Source organism: Haliotis rufescens, unplaced genomic scaffold (assembly GCF_023055435.1).
Source record: "Haliotis rufescens isolate VD_foot unplaced genomic scaffold, xgHalRufe1.0.p SCAF_5, whole genome shotgun sequence".
Classification (NCBI taxonomy): Eukaryota; Metazoa; Mollusca; class Gastropoda; order Lepetellida; family Haliotidae; genus Haliotis; species Haliotis rufescens.
Genome location: NW_025964223.1, coordinates 45,018,668 through 45,037,457, shown reverse-complemented (window position 1 = coordinate 45,037,457; position 18,790 = coordinate 45,018,668). Strand labels below are relative to the sequence as shown.

Genomic DNA, 18,790 nt, shown 5'->3' with positions numbered 1-18,790 from the left:
CGTGTATACGTGTTATATCGTCACTGCAAAAATAATGATTGTTTGTCTTTAGTATTAACATTCAAATACGTTATATCTGTATTAGCGATATTGTCTTTGTTCCACCGGTGAGTCAGCGTTAGCCGTACTATCTCGTAGTATAATTGAATTTCTGAAGACATCACGATACAGTTTTTACGATGCATCACGTCTGCACTACCGCTTGATAACAGCCTTGTGTTTGCGTGTTTCAGTGGTTTACATCGCTGCTCTTGATATTGACTGTGTTTATGAACCATTGTTGATTAAACTTGATACTATGAACAATATAATGTTATGTGAGAGGTTGACTTTAGAACGGTAACATACTAATAGTATATAGGATGACATAAACAGAACAATGAGAAGTTCGTCGAGATTAGTGTATAGGCAACATTTAATAATTAAAATAATTACATTCAACAACTCCCCTTTTAAGTCCATTTTCCTGACTTATAAGTAAATGCAAGAACAATCGGCCGGAATACAATGTATAGTTCTTGTCCACTTCCATATGACTATATAGCATACACTAAGCTATCGGGTCCCGTTTAGATCGGTTTGGGTGGCAGCCTAGATGGCCATAGAATAGTTTCATCTTGGAATCTCCCATATCACTGGGAATCCTTTTCAATTTAAATGGAGTTACTCGTTACGATTCCGAACCTTCACGTGACTGTGTTTATGAACCATTGTCAAATAGTGGTGACATTATATCTAGGAAACAATACGCGAAATCGCGCATGCACAGAACGGAAAATTTGGTCAAGGCATTAAGTAATCCGCATGCGCAGAACGATTGATTTCAGTACTTCCGCTAAGCGCTTCGAGTGCAGCGTCGAACGCGGGCCTGTAATCTAACACGCGGGGACTGACCAATGAAATCTGAGAAGTAGAAATACCGGTAGACGCTGTTGCTTGATTGACAATGTCAATCAAGAAAGGGAGGAGCTTAACGCTATCGTTCTCTCCCAGTAAATTCCGATGTCAAATAACGACGTTATATGTACGGAAAAACGATGGTTTGAAAACGTCCAAATAACGTCGTTTTTCCGTCGAATGACCATATACGGAAAAAAACGACGTTTTCGTGTTTGCAGTGGTAGTATCCATTTCTTGTGGCACGAGATTATACGTTATTGTTGTAAGGGACAATATTGTTTAACAGATGAGGTCGACTAATAGTTAAGGTGCCAGTAGCTAGAATAATTTAAAGCTCCTCTATATATTTCAAATGTCCATTTAATGTTATTATCCAGCTGGGTAGGCCATGGATAATGAGCAGACGGTCTGGCTGCTCGTTCCCTTTATAATTAAATGTATATGACGAAATATATAGTGAACAACAAAATTGCATGTGACATTGAATAAGATTTGATGCAAAGTTATGTTTTTTAGCAAATCTGAAACAATTTCGGTTTGCAACAGGTAAAAGACTCCTGTAAGTGTTCAAATGGTTTAATTTGCCATACAGACTTCAGAAAATGCGTGATTTCATAACAAAAGAAACATGAACATGCCAAAATGTCAATTTACAAATCAATAGCGTGTGTGTCCACCTCTGGTTGCGATGCAAGCAACACGTCTTCGTCTCATGGAATGGACCAGGCTTCGCACTGTGGGATATCTGCCCATCTCTGCTGGAGCATGTTTCGAAGTTCCTGAAATGTCTGTGGAACACGTGGTTGACGTCGAAGGCGCCGATCCATCTCATCCCACATGTGCTCGATTGGTGAGAGATCAGGGGAGCGAGTCGGCCAGGGGATGACATTCACGTTGTTTTGTTGAAGGGAATATTGAACAAGTCGAGCAATATGAGGCCGGGCGTTGCCATGTTGAAAGGTAATCACTGGGGCATGACGACGCAAAAACGGTAGAACAACAGGGTCGATGATCTCGTCGCGGTAGCGCTGTCCATTGAGATATCCCTCTACCACTACCAAACGGGTCCCCTGTACATGTCTTGCTGTAAACAAACCACATACCATAACGCTGCCGCCCCGGAACCGATCTTCTTCCATGACACAATGATTGACGTAACCTTTCACCTTGACGTCGGTACAATCGAATCCGTCCATCGCTGTGGCTGAGGTGGAAACGAGACTCGTCAGTGAATAGAACCTGTCCCCACTGCATGGCCGTCCAGCGTAGACGCTGTCTGCACCACTGTAGACGTGCTTGACGGTGATTTCCTGTCAAAATGGGACGTCTGGCGGGTCTTCTGGCGACAATCCCTACACATCTGAGGCGACGACATACGGTTTGAGAAGATATTCGTCGAAGGTCTCTTGCAGTCACTGTTGCTGGCTGGAATTGATTTCGAAGGTGCGTTGTTCGAATCCAGTTGTCTTGTCGATTATTGGTTACGCGTGGCCTGCCACTCCGATGATGGTCTCTGACTGCATTCGTCTGCTGCCAGCATTACCATAAACACCAAATGGTGTTTCTGTGGACGTTAAATTGTCTTGCAACATCACGTTGACTCGATCCTGCTTCAAGCATACCAATGGCTCGCAGACACTCATTTTCGGACAGGCGTGGCATTTCGAAATGTTGAATAATTGCGTAATTTTGTTGCTTTTCTAAGTGATTGTTGTCAGCACGATGCTAAACAATGCATATGGAATCCTGTTAACGCACATGGTTTTATACCCATTCTTAGGTAGTAAACTGCATGGGGCTTGCATAAAAGTCAACTTTTGCATGGAATGCATGCTTTTCTGCCGCTGGAATGATGGGAAGTTCCGTTTGTAAACGGCATGGGCACCAGTGGTTATTGGCGAAACAAACAAAAGATAACAGGGACAAACACAATGGAACAGGCCAACTGACTAACGAACCGACAGGTACCACACGTACACAAGAGACATTGCACAATGCTATCTGTTCAATGTGACATGACTTTTTATGCAGGTACACAGTTCGTGTCTCAGTTTTCTCCAGTTTATAGTTTCTCGCATCCCTGTCATGATCACATTCTGTAGGTGACAATGTGATTAACTCATGGAAGCACCAATTACTTATGATAAACAAGGTGTTAACAGTCGAAAGCGCCAGTAGAATCGCTGCTAACTATATGCGCCATGCTGCTACAAGATACATGAGGGGCATAAGTTCGTGTATCCTAGAAGTGAAGAGCCATAGCGTCAATCCCGTAAGGAAAGGCGTCTGTTACCTTTACTAAAGGATATTGTTAATGGTCTCGCTGGGGTTGCAACAGAGAGTGATCTGAAGATAAGATTATATTGCTGGCTTGGTAGGTACACCTGAGAGACGTCGCCTGTAATATCACAGGACATGTCATGTTCTGTTATATGACAAAAGCTAATTCACGCTTAAACAACTTGGCCAACTCAGTACAACAACGACTATGACAGTTAGGTATGTATTGGCTGGCTACCCCTATTGGAACGACCTTTGGCTCAGGGCTGCGCAGTGTCGCATACATGATAATATACATAATGTTATTGCCGCTATTATACATTGCGATGTATTTGAGTGAAGATTGTTGTGAGAAACCAGTAATGGGGTTGGATATATACCTGTCGAGAATGAAATAGGCGTGTGACCCTTTCGAACTGTCCATCCTTTGTATTTATATTGAGAATTATGAAGTATTACGTTGGTTTGTGACCCTTTCGAATTGTCACTCCTTAATGTTATATTGAGAATTATTGAGAGCCACATAGTTTTTACGGAAGCCATCTGGGCCATTTATTTTTTTTTTTTAATTTTCCAGATAATAAGTTAAAATTTCGAGATACATACGTTGACATTTCAAGTTAAAATCTTAAAATTTCAACTTAGAATCTTGAAATTTGAAGATAATAAGTTGAAATGTTAATATAATAACTTGAACTTTCAACTTATTATCTTGACATTTCAACTGACTATCTTGATATCTCAACTTAATATAAATTTCCACATATTATCTTGAAATTTCTAGATAATAAATTGAAATTTCAAGAAAATAAGTTGAAAATTCAAGTTATAATATAAACATTACAACTTTTTTTTTTTCAAATTTCAAGATCATAATCTTGAAATTCCAACTTAGAATGAATCTTGAAATTCCAACTTAGAATGTTTCTTGACATTTCAACATAGCATCTGAGTGTGTTGTATTATCGAATTGTAATTTGTTAGTCCAAAAGCATTTGCGAACCGGACTTCCGGGTGTTATTGAAATTTGTGTATTCAAATGTATTCAATTGTAAATAAACAGGTCGCGGTCTACCTTCCCCGGTTGTCACGACTTGTAAAACAATTTTAACTTGCATTCAAACAAAACATTCGGAACAAGGCCCAGGATCCCTACGTCCCACCATAGAGTGCGGGTAAACACTCTTCGCCAGACGGTTGCTTCCTATTACAGGCATGAAATTACTATTTTTATTTGGATAAATTATATGAAGTTTAAATCATTAATCTATGAAATTTGAGAGGGAATATATTACGAATTACAATAAGAATTGATGATATTGCTGAGTAGGTATACAGTGCTCTAAGGCGAAGGCATAAAGTGTGACTCGGGTCAACGGGAATATCACACATCATGAGGAGAGTAACAAGGTTCAGAAATAGCATATGAACTGTCCTTAACAGGGCAGTCTACGAATAAAACATAAATGGTCCTAGGTAAGTGAGGTCCAAATTCTTGGAAACTATGGAATCCACAGAAGTTCAAATAAGGCATCGGGGTAAGAACGCCTAGAGTGGTGGACTAGTATATTGCAAGGGGAAAAGGTTACAGACCAATGGTAAACGATACTGATGATTATTTTGACGTAGGAACCCGGGGTTTTAACGTGGAAGCAGACCCCAAGCGTGATGTGCGCCCGCTCTTGTCTTCCTGTCACTAAACCTCGTACTAAGAAACAATCTCAAGGCACCAGCATTTCGATTGAAACTGAAGCTTTGCGACCGAAGTTCCAGCAACACAAAGTGTGAATAAAAGCTGTTAAAAGAAGCACATCCTCTTGTGATTGCTGGGGGAAATACGGTAAAGGTCCAAGGGCCCTCGGGTACTGACACTGTACCTCTCGCACATCCCAAACCGTCAGCACCGAAGAACGAGGGGATACCGTAGTTCAGGGAAGGTACGTCAATACAGGTGTTGACTACGACCTTCTAATTACATCCTAAATTATCATCCTAAAACACATTGGACACAATCTCATTAAAATCAGATCTTAGTTCTCGCTATCGCTAACGCAGATCTGAGGACATCCCATTACGGGTCACGTCAGAACGACCTTTCTTCCGACCAATCAAAGCGTCGCTTACCAGATCAGTCAGAATGTGCTTTGTAATCATGCAACTCTCGAAAACGTTAACACGGGGTATTCCGAACGATAGTTACGGCCCGTACGACTGATTCCGTCAAAATTATCGTCTATCTCTCGTTTGCGTGGGATAAACATTTGAACGGAGGAGGCGTTGCACAGTACGTGGGAAGCATTGCCATACAATCGCAACGATATATAAGACATTCCGGGATGTTCGTTTGTTCAGTTTTCAGAATTTTAATCGAGAACCGTGTCAACATATTTTTCAAGCGTAGTCTGAAATGGAAGTCCCCAGGTTGAAACGAGTGCCGTAAAGCTCGAGAAAGCTGCTTTATTATTGGCTGATGTCGACTTCTTGTCAGTCATTTCAGTGGGAGGTCAAGGTTCGCGAAAGGTCGTTCTGACGTGACCCGTAATGGGATGTCCTCAGATCTTTGTTTAGCGGCAGCGAGTACTTAATTAGATCTGATTTTAGTGAGATTACATTGGACAGTGCTCACGTAGACATTAACATGCACTGCAGTTAGTTAATTATGAGCAGCCAAGTCATAAGCATATATTTACTTCCTTGATCATGCCGGCGTCAGATACTTAGTATACGAATGTGAAAAGTACCTCTAAAGCATTGACGGTCTGATTTGCATCTTGATTTAAGGTAATGAAATTGTTTACAGCGCATTGTCCTATCTATTAACTACTGATCAAAAGCGCTTAAAACATGATTGATCTCGTCAAAGTCTCTCTCGAAGAGACGGTTCTGAGTGTCTTTTTAAAGTTTGTGAGATCTCCTTCTTCTCGGATTTCTTGTGGAAGATTGTTCCTTAGCAATGGGCCAGCATATTGAAATGACCTGTCGCCATATGTTTTCGTACATGACTTTTGACATCGTTTGAGAACGCGCTGGCTTTGTATGGCACTATTAATTCTTGTAACTATGCAGAAGTCAAACAATACATTGCCTTCTAAACCAGAGTGAGTTGTTTAAATTACACTTTTGGGGGGAATAGCATTCATTTCAAAAAATGAAATTGAACATAGTTTGGTGACGCTTGTCCTCACAAGCAAGAAACAATTTTGTTTTAAACAATGAAGACAAATCACTGGACACTTACAAAGCTCAAATATGAACTCACACATAACAATCCTTTTTCTACTGATGTAAATAAAAGCGACTCAATCCTTTCCCTATTCTTAAGAAATCTCAGCCAAAAGCTGTCAGATTCAGACTACGTGTATATCACGAGCAAGTGTTTATGAATCGCTATCAAATAGTGATGATACCAGGTTTCGCGAAAAAAGTAAGACTGTGTATCCTGCACCACCTGTGCCACCCGTCACAATCAGATGCGAAGGGCAGTCAATTGTTTCACCTGGTACTCTCCTGGCTTGTAACATTATACCCTACTTTTTCCCAGAGCGTAATTACTATTCACCCCAATTATTGATGCTGAAGGGTCCAATAGTACAGGTATACGAGTAATAGTTCTCTTTTGAAGATAATTAAAGTTGCAGTACCAGTTTCATAAATAATACATATCATATTCCAATTTTTTTTCTGTTTTACAATTCTAAGAACATTTCTAAGGGTCGGTTTTCACCAAAAAAAAAGAAGATAAAAATATTTTTTAATGATCACGCTTCCTTGGATGTATTGCGACTGGTTCAGCTTTCATGCAAAGGGAAACTGAAATCATGTCCAATCTTCTATTTCAAGTCCTTCGGAGGATAGCCATACATCCGCGTGGAAAACATAAATAGTACGCAGTATGAAAAAATCTGTGCGTTTAAATAAGAAGTAAAACCGTTACTTCCCTTCCCCGATCGTCCTACTTTGAAGTTTAGTTGAAATTTATTCGAATTAGTTTTTAAAAAAAATCATAAAATGAAACCTTATTTGTTCGGGGCATCATTAAACCAGGTCACTTGTAAGGCCTTTTTCGAACGAAGAAATATAGAGATGCTATTAGGACGGATATAAGAAAATGAAACAACTTTGAGGAACATGGAAAGAACCATAAACAACAACCACATATTCCTTGGTGAGAAAAAATCATGGGCTCGAGTTTTAAGGGCAAACACAGGAATAGTGCCTTACGTTATTGACAAGAGAGACAACGCACTCCCAAAGCGTATGTAGATACATACGCAGAGCGACTTAACTGATTGACAAAAGGTGTCTGCTATTGCCACGGAACCGTGATATCGGATTTGACGTTTTCATTGCTATAGTACAATAAGGGTTACGAACTCCGATGAATAGCGGAAAAGGAGACCAAGGATCTCCACATGATCGATTCGCAGACCTCTAAGTAATAATCCATTTATCATTTCTTTATTATTCAATAGATACAGTGTTCTAAACATCGCCACTGTTGCTTTCTAAAAGGATCATTGATTGTTTTATGATTACAGTAATGTTGTGTCAGGAAATCATAATAACATCCGTCATCTGTTTGGTAATGTGTAACGATGCGTTGTGGAGACAACCATCGCTGAAGCGCACCGATTTCATTCGGATACGTTACGCCAACGTGGTGTCCTCGTCAACAGTGGCGCAAGTTGTAACAACTTTCACTGAAATGCCATCAAGCTTGAACCACAACAAGAACGTTCCTAACGCATTTGACAATACATACAAAAACGGAATGATAATGATGGGCGTTCGCCTTCTATACTTGAATGATCAAGAACATTTCCAGATCAGTTTGTATCGATTATTAATCGATGGTAGGTAAAAGAAAGTCCAACAACGCTTTGTCAGTGAACACGTCCAGACATGACAACCCGGCAGACAATACTCAGCTTGAACAGATGTACAGAGTTTCCTTTCATTTAAAACAACAATACAATAACACACATGACCTTTTGTCCACTTACGTAGTTCGTAAATTAAAGGGTACAGGATAGACGTTTAGAACACTATCTATCGAATACCAAAGGCATATTTACTAATATTGGTCTTAACAAATCGAACAAATATTGTCACCTCAATGTTATGAAATGACTATGCCACACATTTAATAACACTAACCCTCACAAACTTCACAAAAACAAACCCCAGACTGTATGGAGCTCGGCAAAGAAATAATTGTGTGACCAAAGCGAAAACATAAGGGACATCAAAGAGCCGATATTGGAAAGAAAACCTGACCCCCGGTGACCAGATCAAACCATGGGCGAGGAGACGGCCCCCTGGCACTGCCAACATGATGACTGCTTATTGATGCCCTTGGTGACCCCCAACTTGTACTCTGGGTCCATGAGGCAGTTCAAAGAGTTCCGTCCCATAATGGTGATATAGGATTGAGATGAAATAAATGGACACAAGTAGAAGATTAAATACTGTTTTGAATCTTCCACGTCGAACTGAACAGTGTTGACATATCTCTGTGAAGAAATTCCTTATTTGAAAAAAAATAAATTCAACAAACCAATACTGTATATATAATGATTTGAAGGTAGTAACTGTTAACAGGCGAAAACCCACTCGGGTATCATATATGGCCATTCTTGTAGATAGTTAGATGTTTGTAAGAAATGGATAAATTTATAAAATATTAATGTATGAATAAATCAAACGATTACAAGGAACCTGTTTTGTATTTTCTTCAGTTTAACTACGCCCAAGTCCGATTCCATCTTCATCTAGAAACAGTGATGATAGATAGTAATTAGCAGTCACTGAAACATCACGCAAACTGTTCATGGCATGTGCTTTGAAACAGTAGTCATAATGGGAAGACACAATTCTTGCACCTTTGTGACAGAATTATCACATTCGTTGTGAAGTCTCAGGTCTCTGTCGTAGGTATCTATTGTAGATTTTACAGTGTCTCAGCTACATACGAAAGGCAAGATGAAAATAAAACCATCCTTATAAACATGAGACCAAGGCGGGCTACTCAGACCTTCTTCCGGTCAAACATGCACAGTCCATTTAATTACGTACGTGTAATGATGTTCAGCATTCATTTCTTTCATTAAAAGTGTACACATTTAGATAAACACATGCCATGAACTAATTATTTTGTATTCGAAAAATACATAATATGTGCCAGTGTGTGCATATGGCCGTGTTTAAAGGCTGGGTAATCACTGCACCGGTGTGTAATTGTGGCAGTAGTTTAATGCACCAGTGTGTTCTTATGGCAGCGGTTGAATGTTAAGTCTCCACTGCACAGTTGTGTGAGGGGGAACGTAAACACAACCACAAGAATAAAAAAGGCGGTGTCCCTTGCTGACAATAGGGCGTTATAGAGTGCATGGCAATGTGTGAACATCGAGCTAGCCAGGCATTGCACAATCCATGCCACGGATAAGAGGCCCTCCATAGAGCTGAATCCAACGTATACGATACATTACACCTCAACCAAAAACGATACTTCTATTCACTGTTACCCTTTGTCAATTTCGCACAGCAGTATATCACACTTGGGTAGCAGCATGTCGGCTTTCTACACAAGCTTTCCATACTTTGACTGGTCGTCCAACTTCATGTAGCTTCTCTGATGATACTGGTGATGGCCTAATGTCTAAGTATCAACGTTATGGTATTGTACCATAACAGAGAAAGGGGACTATAGCCTTTACCCTGCAAGACTATTGCAGCTAAAACAACTATGGCTGTGTAAATAACTGTCTTTTGCAATTATTATTGGATACTCAAATCTCCGCAATGTAACACTCATATCTAATAACCACTAGGTTCAAATGCACCAATGTTCCTCTACCGATCAGGACGACGATCTGTAGGAGGTGTTGGTATAATTATCTAGTATAGGTTCTATTAACAGCAACAGTATATTTATGTCATCAACTTAATGGCACATTCAAATACAGTAGTGGGGGGATCGTTGTTACGTTAATGTCCACGCTGTTAGATGTTTAGCAGGAATGTCCTTCCTTCCCTCGTTATCTTGATTGAATAATTGGCATATCCACCACGTCCTTGAGACCTTTATCCGGGGCAGAGTGGGTCTGAGTGCCTTGGTCAATAGTGTCCAAGACTGACCATCAACATTGCCGTTTACATTATCCTTTCTATCTGCGTGGACACATCCAAGAACATAAGTAATCAATTTAACCCCGAAGCAACAAAATGTATTTTGTTTTGTATCCTGATCGTTCGCAGTGCAAACGACTGATGGTCGACACATTTGTACAAACAAACATCCCTTTCTGAACATCTGAAGACCAAAAGATCAGCGTTTGCAACCACATCGTCATGTTTAGACGTTCTAAAAGGTGAATGATAACCAGTCTGTGATAGAGGAAAAATAGCTTTTCCTATAAAATGTCCTTGCTGTCAAATTTCTACGATTATCGTGACTTAAGCATGTATTAAGGGATACAGGTTGGTATAGATTTGTGAGTATTTCGCTACATGTATATGTAATTTACGAAATGTAGAATTCCACCTTTTAAAATTTGAAACCAATCTTTGTGTAAACCCTAGAGCTGACATACATTCACAGAAATCCTCAAATCAACCCATCTGCAAGATTTTTGTCACATGTGTACAGTCATGATATATGTCTGTATCTAGGATAATGTCTAAAAAATGAGTGAGTTTGCTCTAAGAACGTTTTCGGCCTTAAAACGGTGACAGGTATATCACGGCTGTGTATGGTAAAGGCCTGACGTTGAAGTTCTGTCATTTACAGCTTCGTTGAAACAAGATGACAAACCTGGATTTATAAAAAAGGGGACGTACCCACTATTATTGGATTCTGTCCTGCCCAAGAGAAGTGACTTCATAGACACTGCCACTTTCCCCTTTAATGTCGGGAATATTCGACTTAATTATATAAGAGTCCACTTCTAAAGGACATAGACAGAAAGAGGGTTAAAGTGGATGAGACATTATAACCCAGGCGAAGTGTTTACTCCTATTACATGTGCAGCTCCCTGAATGGTAATGAATCGGTACGTTACGTACAGATGAACACAACATTCCTCATCAGGCAAAGGAATTACAACTTGTTCAGAGTTAATCCATTGAGATGATATTAACTCGCTCAGACTACGGAATTATTAAAGTAGGTATAGTGTTTCTATTTGCGCATGGAAGGAAACAGAGACAATGACCGTCTGATGGCTACAGCACCAGCTCCAGATCAAGACGCATCCAATTCAAGATGACCTGTGAAGGCATTGGCAATGTCTGCCGTCTGACAGTGCACCTACTACACGCTGGCGTACCTAATCTTAGCCGGAACTCACAGGGCAGTCAGCACAGTAAATACAGCAATAAACGGACTCTTAATTATATTGATTACAATCTGTCCCACGTCACTATGGAGCATGCATGTTCTTTTATAATCAACTCTATATGTGCTGCCTAAAATAGCGACTGTACATGCAGCTCTTGTCATGCCCTCTGTGGAAAAAATGGACATTAGTTGCGTCATACTGATGGAAAATTAAACATTTAAACAGTACTGTTGGGTGAACTGACTTAGGGCAAGACATACCAGGTTGTGATGAGGTCTATGCCTCAATGTTGCAGATATATACAGATGATAAATAAATAAGGGAAGATGTAAGATACTGCACCAGAGTATGTGTATTCCGCTTATTCCTTCAGTCCGTTTACATACCATAAAATTGTTCTGTAACACGAGTTCAGTATTATGAAGGCCATACCCGTGCTCGTGGGTTTCACCGAAGTGGTAAACGCCTGAGACCCGCATCACTTCGGGCTTTCCGACCACAATATGCTGACAGGCCGTGATATAACTGGAATACTGTTAAAAGCGGCGTTAAACCCAACTCACTCACTGACGGACAGTATGAAGGAAACGAGCAAAATAATGATATATGTACATAATAAATCGATCATCACATGGTTGAAGCATATCAGATGTCCTAGGAGGCACCGAACTGATTACTGACAAAGAGGAAGTTACCCACCTTGACATGCTCCATATCTGAATAATTTAACATAACTAAGCCTTTTCGTAACTGGGATTTTACTTGGCAAACTTTTAATCGATTAATTTTGCAATTTGAAATTCCATTTTACACGACTCTAATTACGCTGTACGGTCTTTCGTAAGAAGTTCTCTTTTCCTGATATCAAGCATATATCTAAATGCAACGGAAGCTCTCCCTTATTTTATGGCGTATATATATACATTTTCCGCAGCGTGTAACTCGGGATTTATTGTTTGATATACGCCGACACAAGCTTGAAAAACAAAGACTAAGCAAAGATTAAACTTAAGGACAATAGGATCAGTTATATCATGGCTTCATGATACAATCAACGTTAACAGAAGTAGAAGCATGTTACAAAATGATCAAACAGTGCACATGATTCTCTTCTATTAATATCCGAACAAAAAATTCCCAACAAAGAAAACTAGGTTAGATATTCCTGTTTCTCAAACGAGGTAATCCGATTAGAGATAAACAATTACAGAATTACTGTCATTTAAACTCCACATTTAAAGTATTGACAAATGTCAGGGCCCAATGACGTCTTTTAGTTGACGTGTGGAGGAGGGGATTAATAGATGCTCCAGTAAAACACATTAACGAGTATTTGACAGTGCATTGTGCGTGAGAGGGGAACAATAAAGACTGACAATTTTTTTCAGATTAATTTCTAATTGGGTATTTAGAGCATCACTTGGCCCCTATTTTACAGTGCATTTAATTCGGTAATTCGGAACTGATTATGTAATGACAAAGATGAATAAGGATGAGGTAGGCCGAAATTGTGTCATCGTATACAGACTGATGTTATTCATGCTATAAACCAGTGGTTTGCAACAATGCGTTATAGCTGATTGGTACACTGACTGTGGCGTAATTTCCTATGCATTTACTATTCAAGAGCGAGATATTATTTGGGATTAGCACGACCTTAAACAATACTTCATTTGACAATGTCAATTTGTCCAAGTGATGCAGGTCGGGGAAATATACATTTAAGGAAACTCACGAGCACGTGGATGGTATTGACAAACCAAGGCACCCATTATATCTGGGAATAGGGACATATCTTTAAATTTTTGCACGTCGAATTGTGTTTCGTAGCACCACTAGCACTACCATCACATGCTAATGAGGTTGACTTAGTGCAGGTGTGTTTATACCTGCAGCCCTTTACCTGGCAGATGACGTCAAACAGACAAGGGTCATAATCATTGCAGAACAAAATGTGGGAACTCGGATCACCGAAGTGCCATTAACGTATTTTTTAAAGGTTGGCGTTAATATGCGGCATACTTCAAGTCGCGTCACATTTCCATCCTACTGCCTTCAACCCGTTTAGAGGTCACACTCTAGCAATTTATATTTAATATTCAATTTCCCCCTATCGAATCCACATTTTCGAACGAACCCTTTTCCAACCCCAAAACAACCATCCCTTGCTGATCCCTCTGAAATGATCGCCACTGACGTCAAAAATCGCGCTGGAACAATAAGTAGTGCATGCTGACGACAACTGCAAGCAGTGTCTTTAACGAATATTTATTTAATTAAAGGGTGGCTAGACCGGGGCAAACTGGCAGTTCTAGCTTGTTTTATTGATTAATTCAAAACACCTTCTTAAAATATGTGGGGGCACGGGTGGCCCAGTCGTCTAAGGCGCCGCGATTCGCTGTGCAGAGTTGCGTCCCTTGGGCACGCCAGAAACCTATGATTGTGTGTTCGAATCCGGGTTCGCCCTGATTATGTTTCTAGGTTTGTCAACACCATACCCGTGCTCGTGGGTTTCACCGAAGTGGTAAACGTCTAAGACCTACATCACTTCGGGCTTTCCTTCCACATTAAGCTGACACGCCGCGATATAACTGGAATACTGTTAAAAGCGGCGTCAAACCCAACTCACTCACTCACTTAAAATTTGTTTACAAATGTATTACGTTTTCCAAGAAGCAGTTAATGAGTGTCCTGAATATACGGATGGCAATGTCTCTGTCACAGCACGCAAGATATCTAAACCTGCACTGGAGCAAACGATCGCTTCTCACAGACATGGCATGACAAATTACAAAATACCTTATTTACATATATCTCTTCTCTGACTCCTTCCAATGCCATCTGGCTACAGCGTCTGCCCGAATGAGTTATTGATTGAGTGAGTGAGTGAGTGAGTGTATGAGTTGTGCTTAACGCCGCTTTTAACAGTATTCCAGTTACATCACGGCGTGTCAGCTTAATGTGGGAGGAAAGCCCGAAGTGATGTAGGTCTTTACCACTTCGGTGTGGTAACCCACGAGCATGGGTATGGTGCTGACAAACCTAGAAACATAATCGGGGCGAACCGGGATTCGAACCCACAATCATTGGTTTCTTGCGCACAGCGAATTGCGGCGCCTTAGACGACTGGGCCACCTGTGCCCTCTAGCGTCTGTCCGAAGGGCGAAAGGTCATTGGCTCCATCCACTGGTCGAGTCACACCAAAATAACGTTAAAACCTTGTACTTGTTGTCCAACGGCCTGACGCTCCACATTAAATGGATTAAACATTGATTGTCGGCTCTGAGTCGGAGTATTTAAGAATGTGTATCCAGAGGAACTATACAGTTAGACTATCCATCAATTGTACATACTAGTGTCTACAAGTAATTTTAACCTGCTTCAAAATATTGCTCAGTATGTTCAGTGTGAAATAATACTCATGCCTTTTGAACACCTGTGGCCTATCAATTCCGCCAATAAAAGTATTATTAACAGCTACTGTACCTGAAATATATGTTAGACCATTAGCTAGAGACCTGCTTTAAAAACAAAATAGGTTATCGAATTTTTATTAAAATGTGTAACGGGTGTGAACTACTACCACTAAAAAACACAAGCAGTGACTCTTTACAAGAATTATTTGACATTACACTTGGCGATAACTTTGTAAATCTCTCGCATCAAAGATTGTGAAAATAGACAACTCTTTATATTGTAGACAACAAGCGCTCACTAACTTCATTTTAAGTGATTTTGATTCAAGTTTCTTGTTACATGCCAGCAGACCTACTCTTACATTTGGTAAAAACATGTCAATAATGTGCATAAAATCGTTCAAACGAACTCTTTCAAGATTTATAGGCGATGCGTTGATCAATGCGTCTAGCGGAAATATTGAGCAGGGTTTTCAGGTTTTAGACGAGTCAAGTTGAAAGACTTGAAAATCTATACATCGGCGATATTTGAGTGAAAACAGGGCACATTACCAGTGACCAAGGCTGAACTCCGTCGTCGGTTACCGTGTACATTAGCTCCAATTTGAAACACCCTATTGTGTCAATTAACAGCATTTCTTCTTGACTAGCGATTCCACAGAAGTCGACGTTGGAAGCGTGCACATAAGGAAACTGAGTAATTAAATCGACATGTACAACTCAAGTAGGTTTAAACCGACAGAAAATCGTATCCTTCGATTGACTGAGTTCCATCTTACAACACTAATCAATGACCATACTCATGTATCTTTTGCGGAACCTGCCCAGGGAATGAACGGAACCTACCCCTCGGACGTAGCTTTAGTAGTTGAGTGGTATATTAATAAACCATGCATTCAATTCCTGTATGTACTAATTGGGCAATGAGTTAAAGAAGTCTGGAGGAGGGGGAGGATAAACTTTTATCACGTACGAATGCCATCCTCCAATACTGTAAACTTATGTATAGTTTGTTTGTCTGTTGTTTTATGCCGCACTTAACAATATTCCAGCTATATGATGGCGGTCTGTAAATAGTCGAGTCCGGAGCAGACAATCCAATGATTGACATCATGAGCATCGAACCACGCAATTGGGAAACGATGACATGTATCAACCAAGTCAGCGACCACCCGATCCCATTAGTCGCCTCTTACGACAAGCATAGTCACCTTTTACGGCCAGCAAAGAACGCGGAAGACCTATTCTACCCCGGATCTTCACGGGTCAACTCATGTATAGAGGCTGACACTGAAGAACAATGTGTGAGAGAGTCAGCGTTGTTTAATGCCGCTTTAAATAATATTAACATTTCAGTTATGCCACGAAGTGTCAGCTTAATAACAGGGCTGGTCCAAAAAATTCTTGAACGCATGTTACAAGTGTATGGAGATAAGTGCCCTAGGTGTTCTACTGTAAAACGTTGAGCAGCTATGTTTAAGGCTGGGAGAACAAGCCTCGATTGTGACCAAAGGTCTGGACTTCCCTCAACTTCCATCAAAAAAGATTTAATCAAGGAGAGAGAAACACTTATACTGTCAGATAGACGTATTACCATTGCTGAACAGGTCTAATCCATTGATCCATTGAAACTAGTTATCATGAATATTTACAGATGAATACAATATCTGCTCGTTGGGTGCAAAAGTATCTGAATGATCTTAAGGAAAAAGAACTGACATTGCCAGAGAAAATTAAGAGCTAATTGAGGAGGATTTCGTCAAATTCAAAACGAGATTGGTAATGGGTGATAAAACATGGGTCTACCTCTACGATCCTGAGTCAAAACTTCAATCTATGGAATGTCACCATTCCACTTCCCTAGCACCAAAGTCTTCCGGATCAGTGAAGAAAGTGATGGCAAACTGTGTTCTGGGATGCAAAGGGTGTGATCCTCTTTGATTACTTAGAAAGTTAAAAAAGCCGATTACTGGTGCCTACTATGCTGATTTGCTTCATCGCCTGAGAGGTTCTATGAGAAAAGTGCTGGAGTTCTGCACCTTCATGGAGTTCTGCATCTTCTCACACCCCTCGACTTGCAAAGGCTGCTGTGCGACAATGTGGGTTAGAAGAACTTCCTCATCCTCGCCAGACCTGGCACCAAGTGATTTCCACCTGTTTCCTAAACTGAAAGAACACCTTCGTGGAAAGCGCTATGACGACAACGATGACGTGAATGGGTTGTTCAGGGTGGCATCAGAAATCATGTTCCTGACTGTAATTGAAAAGCTGCACTATCGATATGAGAAGTGAAGAGAAAAGCAGGGGGATCATGTTGAAAAATAAAATTAAGAACACTTTCACAATTGTTGGTTTTATATTTTAAGGATTAGAACGTTTTGAGCAGTCCTCGTATGGGGGAAAACCCCAAAGTGACGTAGTTCTGATACGTTTTCCATTTTGGGATAACACACGAATACGGGCATTGTGCTGACAAACCAACACATGCTCCACTTTATTGTCTTACAACTTTAACTGTTTGTCCTTCGCAAGGATCAGAATTTGTCTTTCGCAACCCATGTTTTTGCTAAGAAGCGGCTGACTGGCTCAAGTTGCCAAGCTCTCTCACTTGGTTAGCATGTCAGCGTATCGAAACTGCGCAGATCGATGCTCATGATGCCAATCAGTGGACTGTCTGGTCGAGACTCGATTATGTAAAGACCTCCGTCATAAATCTGGAATATTACGGAGTGCGGCTTCAGCGAAGGTCACATTGATGTTAAATTGCCATAATCAAATCATTACCACAAACTTGTTTCAAAAGTACGAATGACTGGACTTCAGATTTTGTCCAGCAATGTAACTGAATCTATATCATTTTACCTGATTCGGTAGAAACGGATAGAGTAATACAAGAGTCGGCAATGACACAGCCCTGGGCATAATTTGTCGAACGGAATGGAGTGCTATATGTAAATATGACCCCTCTGCACTGTTACTGGTAACATTGTCCAGGTACATACATCTGGATTCACGAATCTCAGGTACGTAGTTTGTGGAGTTTCCGGACCAACAGGTGTCTGGTCTTACGAGGTTCCATTATATTCTTATTTGAATTGTCTCCATGATTGTGCTCAAGTCACAGCATGTTCATGCATACAACCTGAGCGGTTTGGTATAACACATCCCCGAATACCTGCGCTGCTAAATTCGATAGAGCTTGTATGTGTCCTTGACAAAAATCAAAGTTTAGTCCCAATGTAACAACGGGAAAACTGCGATCGTTATTATCAATATACAATGATGTACAACTCCTTTGCCCAAGCATACAACATGACTTCGTGTCATTTCAATACGGTATAAAATCAATGCTTCGTACATGTCTAAGTGAAGCTTTACAGGTTTAGAACACCATGCTCATGATCAAACAAATGTGTTTTTATAAATCTTGAGAATCTGTCTCTTGTACATGCCTGATTTTGTCGAGGAAGTAAAACAACTACTATTGTACCAGTTTACGACTTGGTTTCTCATCTTACCAGCAGAGCATAACCAGTTGAGAAATGGATGTGTACACCTTACGAGGCGGAATGCCATCTTATCTTTCAGGGAACGTCGATCGATGACAATATACTTGAGATTTGGTTATTAATGAATGACGTTTTTTTCCATCTCTGACAATCTTCTTTAACGATATGGTCTGTGCAATCGGTTGACACATAGGAAAACAAATGTTTTATTTAACACTTCACCAATACCCATGAAGTAATATCTTAACGCCAACATGTAATTCCTCTTGCTTCCGAGGTATGAGAGGCATTCTGTGAAAGGGACGTTGCCTGCTACATCCACAATTGGATTAGACCTAGTCTGGAC

At 40.3% G+C, this 18,790-nt stretch overlaps 1 protein-coding gene across 1 annotated transcript in view; it reads right to left on the bottom strand.

Annotated features, from left to right (window-relative positions):
* Positions 1-18,790, bottom strand: part of LOC124139966 (pyrokinin-1 receptor-like) — a 77,513-nt gene that overhangs the window by 36,806 nt on the left and 21,917 nt on the right. The gene's annotated exons all lie outside the window — the stretch shown is intronic.